The sequence below is a fragment of the Papio anubis genome, chromosome Y, assembly GCF_008728515.1.
Source record: "Papio anubis isolate 15944 chromosome Y, Panubis1.0, whole genome shotgun sequence".
NCBI lineage: Eukaryota > Metazoa > Chordata > Mammalia > Primates > Cercopithecidae > Papio > Papio anubis.
The window spans coordinates 4353077-4365306 of NC_044997.1; positions in this window are offsets into that span (position 1 = coordinate 4353077).

A 12230-nucleotide genomic window follows, 5' to 3' on the forward strand; every position below is an offset into this window, starting at 1 on the left:
CTTTCTCCACTTTAAACTATGGTTTCCAATTGCAGAGTGATTGAGTGTCTTTGAGATGCATGTGCAGGGTACAAAAAGTTCAGAGGCAGATTTTCTATGCATGAAATAATTCAGGATACTGGAGTATATCTCTCAGAAAGGACTTGGCTTCAGAACATAATTTGTTTTTAAAAATTACCAGTAATAACATCTTCTACTTATAATGTTGTCATCTATAGCCTCTTTCATACATGCCTGTTGTGTGAAGGAAAACACCATACTCAAGTTACATAGCTTAACTATGAACTATTGTTTTAAACTGTATGACCAAATATTTAGTAAGCAAAATTGTGGAGATTTTTTCCCCTCTAAAACTGTAAGGGGGAAAATGAGGCACCTTTTTAAATTATAAAGCATGAAAAATAAACATTATAAAGTATCTTCGTTGGTGATGTTATTTGAAAGGACAGGATTAGAAGAAGAAAATCTTATTTTTATTACAGACTCTCTGTGATGTTTGAGTGTTCTCTTTAAGCAATAGTATTAAAATTAAAATTTAAAAGTGCTGTTTATACCAAATTCAATGGGACACAATACTGTACTCAGAAATGCATATATAGTATACATCATATATGTTTATAAAACTTTATTTGTAATTACACATTTGTTTATATATTGTAATATAGACTTGCATATTTATATACAACGTGAATACTATATTAATGTTAATTACATTTGATATTTATATTGCATTGTTGATATAACTTTGTATTGTATATCGATTGATATGTATGTATGTTTTTAACTTTCATATTATCTTAATATCAATGCATGGTGTCAATATTAATTATTTTCTCATTTTATGGATAAGGAAATCGGGGTCCAGGCAGTTTGACTAACTTCCTAGGAACTGTAATGAAGTGTCAGGATGGGGATATAAACGTGAAATGTCTCTAGAACTGTATCCCGTTGGACAGCCTTCTTTGCGACCACTCTAGTCCTCATACACATGCAGGTGTTGGGAGCCACTGCAGACCTACAGAATGAGAATCACCATGCAGTTTCAGAATCTGAACTTTTAATGTGTTGTACAAGTGATTCTTAAGCAACTAGTAATTTGAGGATTGCTGCTTTCCCAATTTAGTTGGTTTTAATGCCACTTTCAGTTTTACGTTCTAGGGGGGAATTTAGAGATTCAGTGATGATTTTGCAACATTATTCCCAGCTTTCTTGGCTAATTGTTTCCTATGTTTTCCCTAGAGGGACTTATGAAATGTGACACGTGAGTGCTCACAACATCCCCATAGGAAATATCAGTTACCAGAAATGAATCACTGATTTGCCTGAATATATTTTGAAAGGGAACACAAAGGCAGGAAAAGAAGCAATTTAAATCCTGTACCAATTTATACATGCTGAAGAACTTATATTTCCTAATCAGACTCAAAATCACTCATTATTATGTAGATCTAGTGTTCTATCAAAAACTGTCTTAGTTTCCCAGGACTGCAATAATAATGTACCACAAATTGAATGGGATTAAAAACTGAAATTAAAAAACAAGATGCTCAAAACATTCTGGAGACCAGAAGTCAGAAATCAGGTGTCTCATGGCTGCACTCCCATAAGAGGATCTAGGGAAGTTTCCTTCCTGCCTGCCACATGGGCTTCTCCTCTGTATCTATGTCTCCTCATCTATCTTTTCAAAGCACTCTGGTCATTGCATTTAGGGTCACCCTAATCCAGGATGACCCCATATTAACTTAATTATATCTGTAAAAACCCTATTACCAAATGAGGCCACTTTCATAGCTTCAGAGTGGATATATGTGTTTGTGTATGTATATGGTGGAGAGGTGGAGAGGACCATTCAATGAAACAAATGACTTTCAGTATAAAAATATAATGGAACACTTGCATAATTTTAGACAAGTTTGAAAATAATGGATGAGGACTTATTACACTGAGGTAAACATTTTAGGGAAAATATATCCTCATAGGCTTAAGGTAAAGATTTATGACAAAATTAGCCAGGAACTTGTACCTATATACAGCTGTGACTGTGTTCTATGCATACTGGGTCCGGGTATTGATAAATAGCTATGGTTGGTTTCCTTTTGAAGGGAGGATATATTTCCTGGCACTCTGAAAAGCTTCTCTGAGTATATCATTGCCCTTTCCATAAATCTGTTACTCTTCTGACATTCTTCTCCACAGAACTAAACCCCAATGGTATTTGTAGAAAGGAGGCACAGAAATTTATTACATATTCTTTACTTTAACCTTTTAGTTATGTATTTTTTTCCCTCTCTTTTGCAGTGTGCTAGTATTCTTTCTCACAGTCAATATTATACTGAATAGGCAAAAACTGTAAGCATTCCCTTTGAAAACTGGCACAAGACAAGGATGCCCTCTCTCACTACTCCTATTGAACATAGTGTTTCTAGTATTCTTTCGGTAAGTGTAGATCATGGAAAAGCTTTGTGGCCAAATCACTTACTAGAATTTTTGTTATTTTACAACCAAGTCTGTTGACATTCTGTAATTCTGCTAACCAACATAGATGTTAGAGGTGAGACTCAATACAGCAAAATCTTCTTATTTATGGAATATTTTATTTGCATATGTTTGATCCCTCTATTTGGCCACATATATTCAGTTTATTTTTTTTTTTTATCACAGTAACGACCTCGTTGTTCCAGAAGCTAGATGCACAGTGCCCTTGCATTGCATCTCATAAACTTTCTTGTGTAGAGTTAGTATTTAACATACAGAGTAAATGTTACACAATGGCTTTCTGTACCTTCTTGTGGGATGTTAGATTCCCACTACCACTAAATCTCACTTCTTTGGTTATGTTATGATTAAAATTATGATAGCATAAGTGTGTAATTTCTAAATATGGCATATAACACCAGTCTACATTTTCCAGGAGAAAATTAATTCTAAACACAGCAAAGTGAGTCTCTCTGTCTTGTTTTAAAGTACTATTCAATTTTTTGGCTGGTATTATAAAATGTAGTCCTTCAAAAGTATACTTTTCTCCCTCATAACAGAAAAATGTAACCATTGTTAAGGCACATGAAAGAGTGACAGGTCCTTGAAAAGATAAGAGGAAAAGAGATCTACAACCCCAAACATTCCATATGTGCTCAGATTTGCAAGGTTGAGCGGACTGAGCTTGAGAATGAGTCAAAGAAGACATTCTTTTCAGCTGTGTGTGCATTATTTTTGCTCCAGAGATGAGTTTTGCAAACAAATGTCCTTCCTCTTAAAGGGAATTGTGCAAAAGCAAATGAGTAGCTTAGTGCCTGAAAACCTATTACCACCATTGTGAGATATTTTGTGTCAATGTCTGCAGACACTTGCTAAAAATTCTCTGTGGTTTACATATCCATTCATATGGAGAAAATGTGTCATCAAAGAAAGGCCATGAGCTTCCAAAGACAATTACATTCATGTGCAGGCATGGCCTCTTAACTTGGAGACAGGCTATAGAGTGATTTTGACTTCCTACATCTGCATCTTGTACATGCATATCTCTATCAAAGGTAATACATGCCTATCACATGATCTATCTTACATACAGTGCTGAGGATTATGTTTGGGTCTAAATACAGAAATTTAAGAGCCAAGAAACTGGGTTTACATCTCTACTCAGCCACTTACTACCCACGTGAATGGACACCCAACTTAATTTTGGTATGCCGCAGTTTCCTCAGCTATAAAATAGCGAAAATAATTGAATTTATTTTCATTGTGTGGCTAATACATGACATAATAATACATGTTAAAAGCTTACAATCATGCCTGACACATTTTAAGTGAACATATATCTTTTTTACTATTTTTACAGAGGACATTCTAATAGGGATAACTTCTATACTTGTCAGTATTATCAGGAACAAGGAAAAGTTGGATTGAGAGCAAATTTCTCCAGTATACCTTTGAGCCCTTTAAATATGAAAAATAGAAAGAGTATCAGACATATCAAATAAACATCTTATCCATGGTTGTATTAGGGGAATTCAATTTTAATTTCTGTTATCATTGAAAAATGAAAATGAATTTTGTCATTATGTTAATGTTTTAGTAGTATAGTTCTCTCAAGGGAGAAAATCATTAGACAAGAAAAGATTACTCAAATATATATAAAAAATATAAAAGCCGATGTGACAATATGTTTACAGGGAAACAAAATATTATTTTAAAAAAATCAGTCTCTAAATAATGATTATTTCAAAATAATAATTTTATAAGCAATTGTCCTTTTCAGAGAGTGACTGAATCAAATCATGTTAAATACCTTGTAAAGCAAACAGAATTTCCTTGAAGGGCACTTGTAGGACCAAAGCATTCACAATTTGCCATCAAAACAAGTTCGCAAAGGAAAGGTGAAGTCCTATTTTATTTCCTCTTCAAATTATTTTTGAATTTATCATGCAAATCATATTACACTGGTTTACTATAATGTTATTCAGATTTTCACACCCACACACACACACACAAGATATACACCCTGGACATTAAGTTAATTTTCACACTATATTGGCCTTTAGTTTTAAATACAATTTTTACTATTGGCTTTGAACTTCCTTAAATGACCCCATTCCCTTTAGTCAATCAATTACACCACTGAAAATATCAAACATTTAGTAATGGGAAAAGAGACCAGACATTAAATTGTTAAATTGCATAATAATTAATATTAGTTCTTTATAAAGTGTTAAGATAATGCTGATTTTTTCTTTGTTCATTTTTATGAATTTTAAGTGTTCTACATTTAAATTACGTTCTAATATAAAATAAAAGATCCTTTATTGCCCTCATCATCACTCCTTTGACATTTTCTGGTAGACACATGATTTATATCATTCTTAGGGTCATTTGGAATTGATATATTTTCCATAGCTTCTATATGACATTAACTAGAACTTTCATAAACCATCCAGGGCAATTTCTGAGTTAACTTTACATATGTATATCAATCAATATACCTTCATTTTATATATGTATTACCATCTTTGCATTTTTTTTTTACATAACTCTTCCATATTATTGTTGTGTGACTTTTCCTTAGTTCAGCTAAAAACAGGGCCCTTGTCACACAGCCATAAAAATTTAGACATGCAGTTGATTTGAAGGGTGAGTAAAGCAGGGTTTTATCAAATAAGAAGGAAAAAAAGAAAAAGGGAAACAGGAACTCTCCACAAGGCAGAGGTCCTCCAATATGCTTCTTGCCTCACAACTTGTATTCCAAGTACCACCCTGAAAGAGGATGGACCTAGCTCCTCCCCACTGCAAATGGTTCAAATATTTGTGTCTCCACCCCACATTGCTCTCCTCCCAGCGTATAGGTTGGTTGCAGGTTCTGCCAGGGAACCCTTGCTACCTGGGTGTCTCATTATTAGTGTCATCAAATTTGGTGAAATGCTTTTTTGGCAAAAAAAAAAAAAAAAAAAAAAAAAAATTGCCTGCTTTTTTTTGGCAAAAAAATTACCTGCTTTTTTAAGAATATGTCTGGGAATATGTATCATAGAGAAGAAACGCTTTTACCCAGAAACTATAAGTTTTAATTTAGAAAGAAATGTTTCTAATACATATATCACATATTGAAGACACAGGTCTTGGTATAAGCCTAACAAACCATATTTTCCACTTGTATAATGCAAAGGCAAGAGACAGCAAAGTGCCAATAGCAGTGAAAAATATAATGAAGATGTTAATGCCAACATTTGGGAAGAATTTAGAGACTGAAGCAAATTATTTTCCAGACCAAACAAACAAAGAAAAAACAAAGGAGACACAGAAACATAAAAACCTACATAGGTTTTTTTCTCATAGCCAACTCTGCCTTCATTTGATGACATATAACAAAGATGATCACAATTTACCATAAGGGACAGAGAGTCAGTGTTTTCAGTTTTGTGAGCCAGGTTGTCCACTCTGACATGGTAAAGCAAAAGCACCTACGGACAACATGGAGATGCATGTGCCTGACTGTGTGCTAATACAATCTGACTTGAAAAAAAACAGACCAGAAGGCCTATGGCAGACTGTAGTCTATCAGCACTCTACCTTAGAATTCCAGCTAAAGAGAGCAAATATATTCTCCTCACCATTTACACAGTGCCAATTCTTAAGTTAAACTCAAGGATCAACAAATAAACCCCAAAATAAATAAAATGTATGGAAATTCTTCAGAGCATTATACTGGTCTGTCCTCAGCCCACAGAATCCCTCATCTATTTCTGCACATCTGGTTCTGTTTTTCTACATCCAGTGAGAAGGTTCAGGTTCCAGGATCAGTTGCTAAGCTTCCAGCAGAGCTATGTATCATGAGAGAAAATTTGACCCTAACTGTAAGGCTGTAGGTAGGGTCTAAGAAAATGAGCCCTGGTAGCCATGCATCTGAGAGTAACTTGTTTTTAAATTTATTTTAGATCTGCTCAGAAAAGTAGGGAAATAGACTGACAATGTAGGAGGAAACTAACACACTTAAAAACTATGAGGCAACTTCAACTTGGAACAGAGAGGGCCCAAAGCTGTCATGGCAAGCTGCCCTGCAGCCCAGGTTGGGGCAGTTGTCAAGTATTGAGGTTTCGGGAACTTCCCTCCACCTCCCTGGTGACAAGCATCACCTTGTTCAAGATGAGAAAGAGCAAAGTTTTTTAAAAAACGCAGCGCAAACACATGGAGACTTTATCCATGGTATGCAAACACATCTGGAATAGCCTACCATGTCACAAGAGGAAAAAAAAAATTAGAAACAGGATTTTATACCTCTATATTAAATCAGAAATGTAAAGAATAAAATAGGACATTTGTTAGGTTACTCAATAGCTCTTTTGTAGCATAAGTGGCACTATTTTGTAATAAAGCTGTTAATGACTGAGAGGGTAGTCATTGTTGCTAAAAGTTGCCCACCAGCCCTTGGGGGACTTATGATCTAGTAAAGAAAGGAAACAGTTTATGAAGTGATAATTAGCCACATGCAGTGGCTCACACCTGTAATCCCAGCACACTTTGGGAAGCCAAGGCAGAAGGATTGAGTGAGGCCAGGAGTTCACAATCAGCCTGGGAAGCCTGGTGAGACCCTATCTCTAAAAGAAAAAAACAAAACACAACAACAACACAAAAAAATAGCTGGGCAAGTAGATGTGTGCACACCTGTAATCCTAGCTACTTGGTAGGCTGAAGTGACAGTATCCCTTGAGCTTAGGAGGTTAAGAACAGCGTGGGCAATGTAGCAGGATCCCTCAATCCCAGGAGATCAAGGCTGAGTAAGCTATGATCACACCACTGCACTTCAACCTGAGCGACAAAGAGAAACCTTGTCTCTAAAAAGAAAGGAAAAAGAAAGTCAGGAGTGGTGGCTCATGTTTGTAATTCTAGCACTTTGGGAGGCAGAGGTAGTAGAGTGGCTTGAGTTCAGAAATTCCAGACTTGACTTCCCAAAAAGGCAAAAACTGTGTCTACTAAAAATACAAAAAATTTAACTGGATCAAGCAATTCTGCTGCTTCATACTCCAAAGTAGCTGGGACCGCAGGAGGCCCCCACTACGTCCAGTTAATTTTTTTGTATTAACTGACAATGTAGATGACTTTCCCCAGCGCGAGTGGGTAACAGCAAATCTGTTGAGGTTCTCAGTAAAATGGCAGAGGGAAGAGTTTTCTCCTTTTGCTTCCTTACTGCCTGCCTGAGCTGAGACACGAGGTTGCTGCTGCCCTTGGGCTAGGATTTTCATTTGGTTTTCATAGACATTCTGGTCTTTAGTCTTGGATCAGATTATATCAGATAATTTTCTTGATTTTCTAGCTTGTGGAAGGTAGATCATGGGACTTCTCAGCTCATAATTTTGTGACCCAATTTCTCACAAGAAATCGATAGATAGATAGATAGATCGATCGATCGATCGATCGATCGATAGATAGATACATACATACATAGATACATAGGTAGATAGAGATATAATCAACTTATGTATCAAATACAGTTGGACCTTGGCCTGGCACAGTGGCTCATGCCTGTAATCACACCACTTTGGGAGGCCAAGACAGGAGTATCACTTGAGACCAGGAGTTCAAGACTAGCCTGGCAACCATGGTGAAATCTCATCTCTACTAAGAAAAAAAAAAAAAAAAATAGGTGGGCATAGTGGTGCATGTCTATAATCCCAGCTACTCAGGAGGCTGAGGCATGAGAATAACTTGAACTTTTGGGGGTGGGGGTTTCCATGAGCTGAGATCAAGGCACTGCCCTCCAGCCTGAGCAACAGAGTGAGACTCTGTTATAAAAAAAACAAACAAAACAAATACAGTAGAACTTCTATATCTGTGGATTCCACATTCATGGGTTCAATCAAAATTTTAAAACTATTTTCAAAAAATAAATAATTGCACTACAACAATTAATAATGCATTTTAAAATTGGAGTATAATGCTTGCACAGCATTTGCATTATATTAAATATTACAAGTAATATAGAGATGATTTAAACTATGTAGGAGAATATATGTAGGTTACATGCAAATATGACACCATTTTATAGGAAGGATTTTTGTAATCATTGATTTTGGTATCCTTTAAATATCCTGAAACCAATCTCCCACAGACACCAAGGTACAACTCCCTTCATAAGATATATGTCTATATCTGTATCATAGAATCAGTAAGAGATATAAAAGCATATATATGAAGATTTTTATGTATATGAAAAATTTTACATGTGTGTATATGTGATACAGATATCCTATCATCTATCTCCCTCTATATATATATGACCCATGACCATTCGCCAATAGGAATTCAGACATTATATACACGTAGTCATATGTATACACTCCCATACTCATTATATATATACACTCACATATATATATACCCCTACATATATACACTCATATGTATATACAGCCCTACATATATACACTCATATGTATACTCACATATATATTTATTTGTATATAAACTCATGTGCTTATATATAAATCCATATGTATTATACATACACCCATATATATAAACCCATATGTATGCATAAACCCATATATATGTCCATATATATAAATCCATATATATGAGTGTGTGTGTGTATGTGTGTATGTATAAATAGTGGTTGCATGTCTGTATTTCTCTGGAGCATTCCTTCTAAATCAAGCTGAAAGTTATGGAACTAAGGAGAGTTGCCAGGCACGGAAGGGGTGAAACCAGGCAGCAATGGAGCAAGCTGCTCTCTCACTATTTCAAGTGACAGGAAAGTCTGGGTATCCTATTTGTCCATGATCACCAGAGAAATGAGTGGTCTTGGCCTTCTAAAAAACTCCTTAAGGTGCTGCATGCAACAGTCACCATATTGGGTGCTTCAATAGCCTGTTAGCCAAGGGGAGGTGACAGCGTTGTGGATCAGTGAGAGATTCCATGTATTTATCTCCCCTTTTTAATCTCCCCACCCCAACACATCAAGTTAGTCAGCTCAGAATTAGGAAGGAAAATTAGAGGATGTTAAATTGGATATGTGGTTGAACTTCGTAAAATAGGCAAACAGGGCTGGATATTATCATTATTGTGCATGAGGGCGACCAGAAAGCTGAGGACTTGGCCTCATGTAATTATTCAGAGCCTGGACATAGAATTTCAAGAGAGCATATCTGAAGGCAGAGAAGGCACATATATTCCACTGTTTATAGTCTTCCATGTTCAGTCTTCAAAACAAACAACTTTCCTATATGAGAGCCTCCTGCTGCCAGTACCTACAAAGATACATCACCACATTCTACTGACTTTATCTGATTTTGCAGCTTTCTTCCCACTAGCTTGCCAGTTTTTCTCTCATTTATTTTTTACTTTTCTTTTTTTTAAGAATAAGAAATGTACCTTTATCTTCTCTCTAAAAAGCATGTAGAAAGTAACAGAAAGAAGAGGTCTTTACAAATATTTGTTGAATTGAAGTTAGATTCTGTGAGACATTCACATAGTCAGGTTAACCCATGGATTTCATAATCCAGCTCACTGTGATTTGGGGAATCTTTTTGAATTTCATTTGTGAATGCTGGGATTATTATTTAAACTTCTTTTACTTTTCTGAGTGTCCCCAACTTACTGAAACAACTTTCCACTAAACTAATGAAGGACACAACAAGCATCATGTTTCTCCCCTGCCTCTCTTATCTCTTTCTTTCCACCCTCAGTCCTCTTCTCAGACACTAAACTTCAGATTGAAATTCGTCTCACCCTTGCTTCAATTGCTCATAAAGAAAAATATATCAACCACTTCTAGTAAAAGCAGAGGTCACTGAATTCAGTTTGAATTTCAGACAAAGAACAAACGTATTATTAGCAAGAATAACTCCAATGCATGTTTAGAACATATGACACTACACAAAAACTATCCATTGTTTAATGAAATTAAAATCTAATTGGGTGTCCTGTTTTTGCATTTGCAAAAATGCCTATTCTATCTCTTTCCCCATTTTTTTTTCAGAGTTTCCCTGTTTATGCTGTGTCTTCACTTTATTCTGTTTCCCTCTCTGCACCATTTCAAACCTCCATAACTCTGTTTTTGCTGCTGCTATACAGTTCCTTCCATGCTTCCACAAACACACTTTTGCATTCTGTTATGTGTGTTGATTTGTTAAGCACCCTAAGCTCTTCCCAAATTGAAATCCAGTAGGGGGCTGCCAGAAGTCAGGAAATCTGATTTTAACTTTTGGAAGGCATTAATTATTGATTTAATTTATTGAATAGGTGTTGGCTATTAAGTATCTATTCCTCCTTGACTGAATTTTGGTTGATTCTGTCTTTCAAAGGAATTTGTCTGTTTCGTCTAGATCAGCAGTCCCTAGCCTTTTTAGCACCAGAGACTGGTTTTGTAGAATACAATTTTTCAATGGGCCACAGCTGGGTTAGGGATGATTTTAGGATGATTCAAGCACATTGCATTTATTGTGTACTTTATTTCTGTTATTAATACATTGTAATATATAATGAAACAATTATACAACTCACCATAATGTAGAACCAGTGGAAGCTCTGAGCTTGGTTTCCTACAACTAGACAGTCCCCTCCTGGGGTGATGGGAGACAGTGACAGATCATCAGGCATTAGATTCATACAAGCAGCATGCACTCTAGATCCCTCCCATGCACAGTTTGCAATAGGGTTTGTTTTCCCATGAGAATCTAATGCTGCTGATGATCTGACAGAAGATGGAGTTCAGGCAGTTATTCTAGCAACAGGGAGTGGCTATAAATACAGAGGAAGCTTTGATCATTTGCCTGCCATTCACCTCCTGCTGCCTGGTTTCTAGCAGGTCAGAGACCTGAACCAGTCCATGGCCCCAGGGATAGAGACTCCTGATCTAAATCATGGAAGGTGTGGGCATAGAGTTGTTCATAATATAATCTTTTTCTTGTTATTCTTTTAATGTCCATGAGATCAGTAGTGATGGCACCTCTCTCCTTTCTTCCTCTTTATTCTAATTAATAGTGTGTGCGTTCTATTTTTTTGGTTTGCCTCACTAGTAGCTTATCAATTTTATTGATCTTTTCAAACAACTCATTGTTTATTGATTATGACATTTTGAAGGACATAAATTAGATGTTTCTGTCCTCTGTTCTCATACTACTGCCCTTGCCAGGGTACAGCTGCATGTGCTTCCAGGCGTAGATAACCGCAGTCTTTTCCCAGAGACACGTAGGTATTCTGAGGTGCTCTACCCAAGCTGATTTTGGCCCGAATCCTGCTCTCAGAGGCAGGGGCAGAATTAATCTAATTTAAAGCAGAGAAATAAAGAAGAAACTTATATTTTTCCCTTTTATGGAAATTACAGATGAGTTGGAAAGGGAGACAATAAACAATTAATTTAAATAATTATGAGTAATTTGCAGACAAAATATAAAAAGTTGTGAAGAATATAATAGCTGAACTAGTTTACATTCCCACCAGAAGCCACTGTGGAAAGCAGTTTGGAGATTTTTCAGAAGACTTAAAAAAGAATTATCATTTGACCCAGCAATCCCATTACTGGGTATATACCCAAGATAAAATAAATCATATGAAAAAAACATGAGTATTTTTATTCACTGGAGTACAACTCACCCTACAAGGGACATAGAATCAATTTAGATGTCCATCAATGGGAGATTAGATAAAGAAAATGTGGTACATATGAATCATGGAATACTATGCAACCATGAAAAAGAATGAAACTATGTTCTTCGCAGCAACACAAATACAACTGGAGACCATAT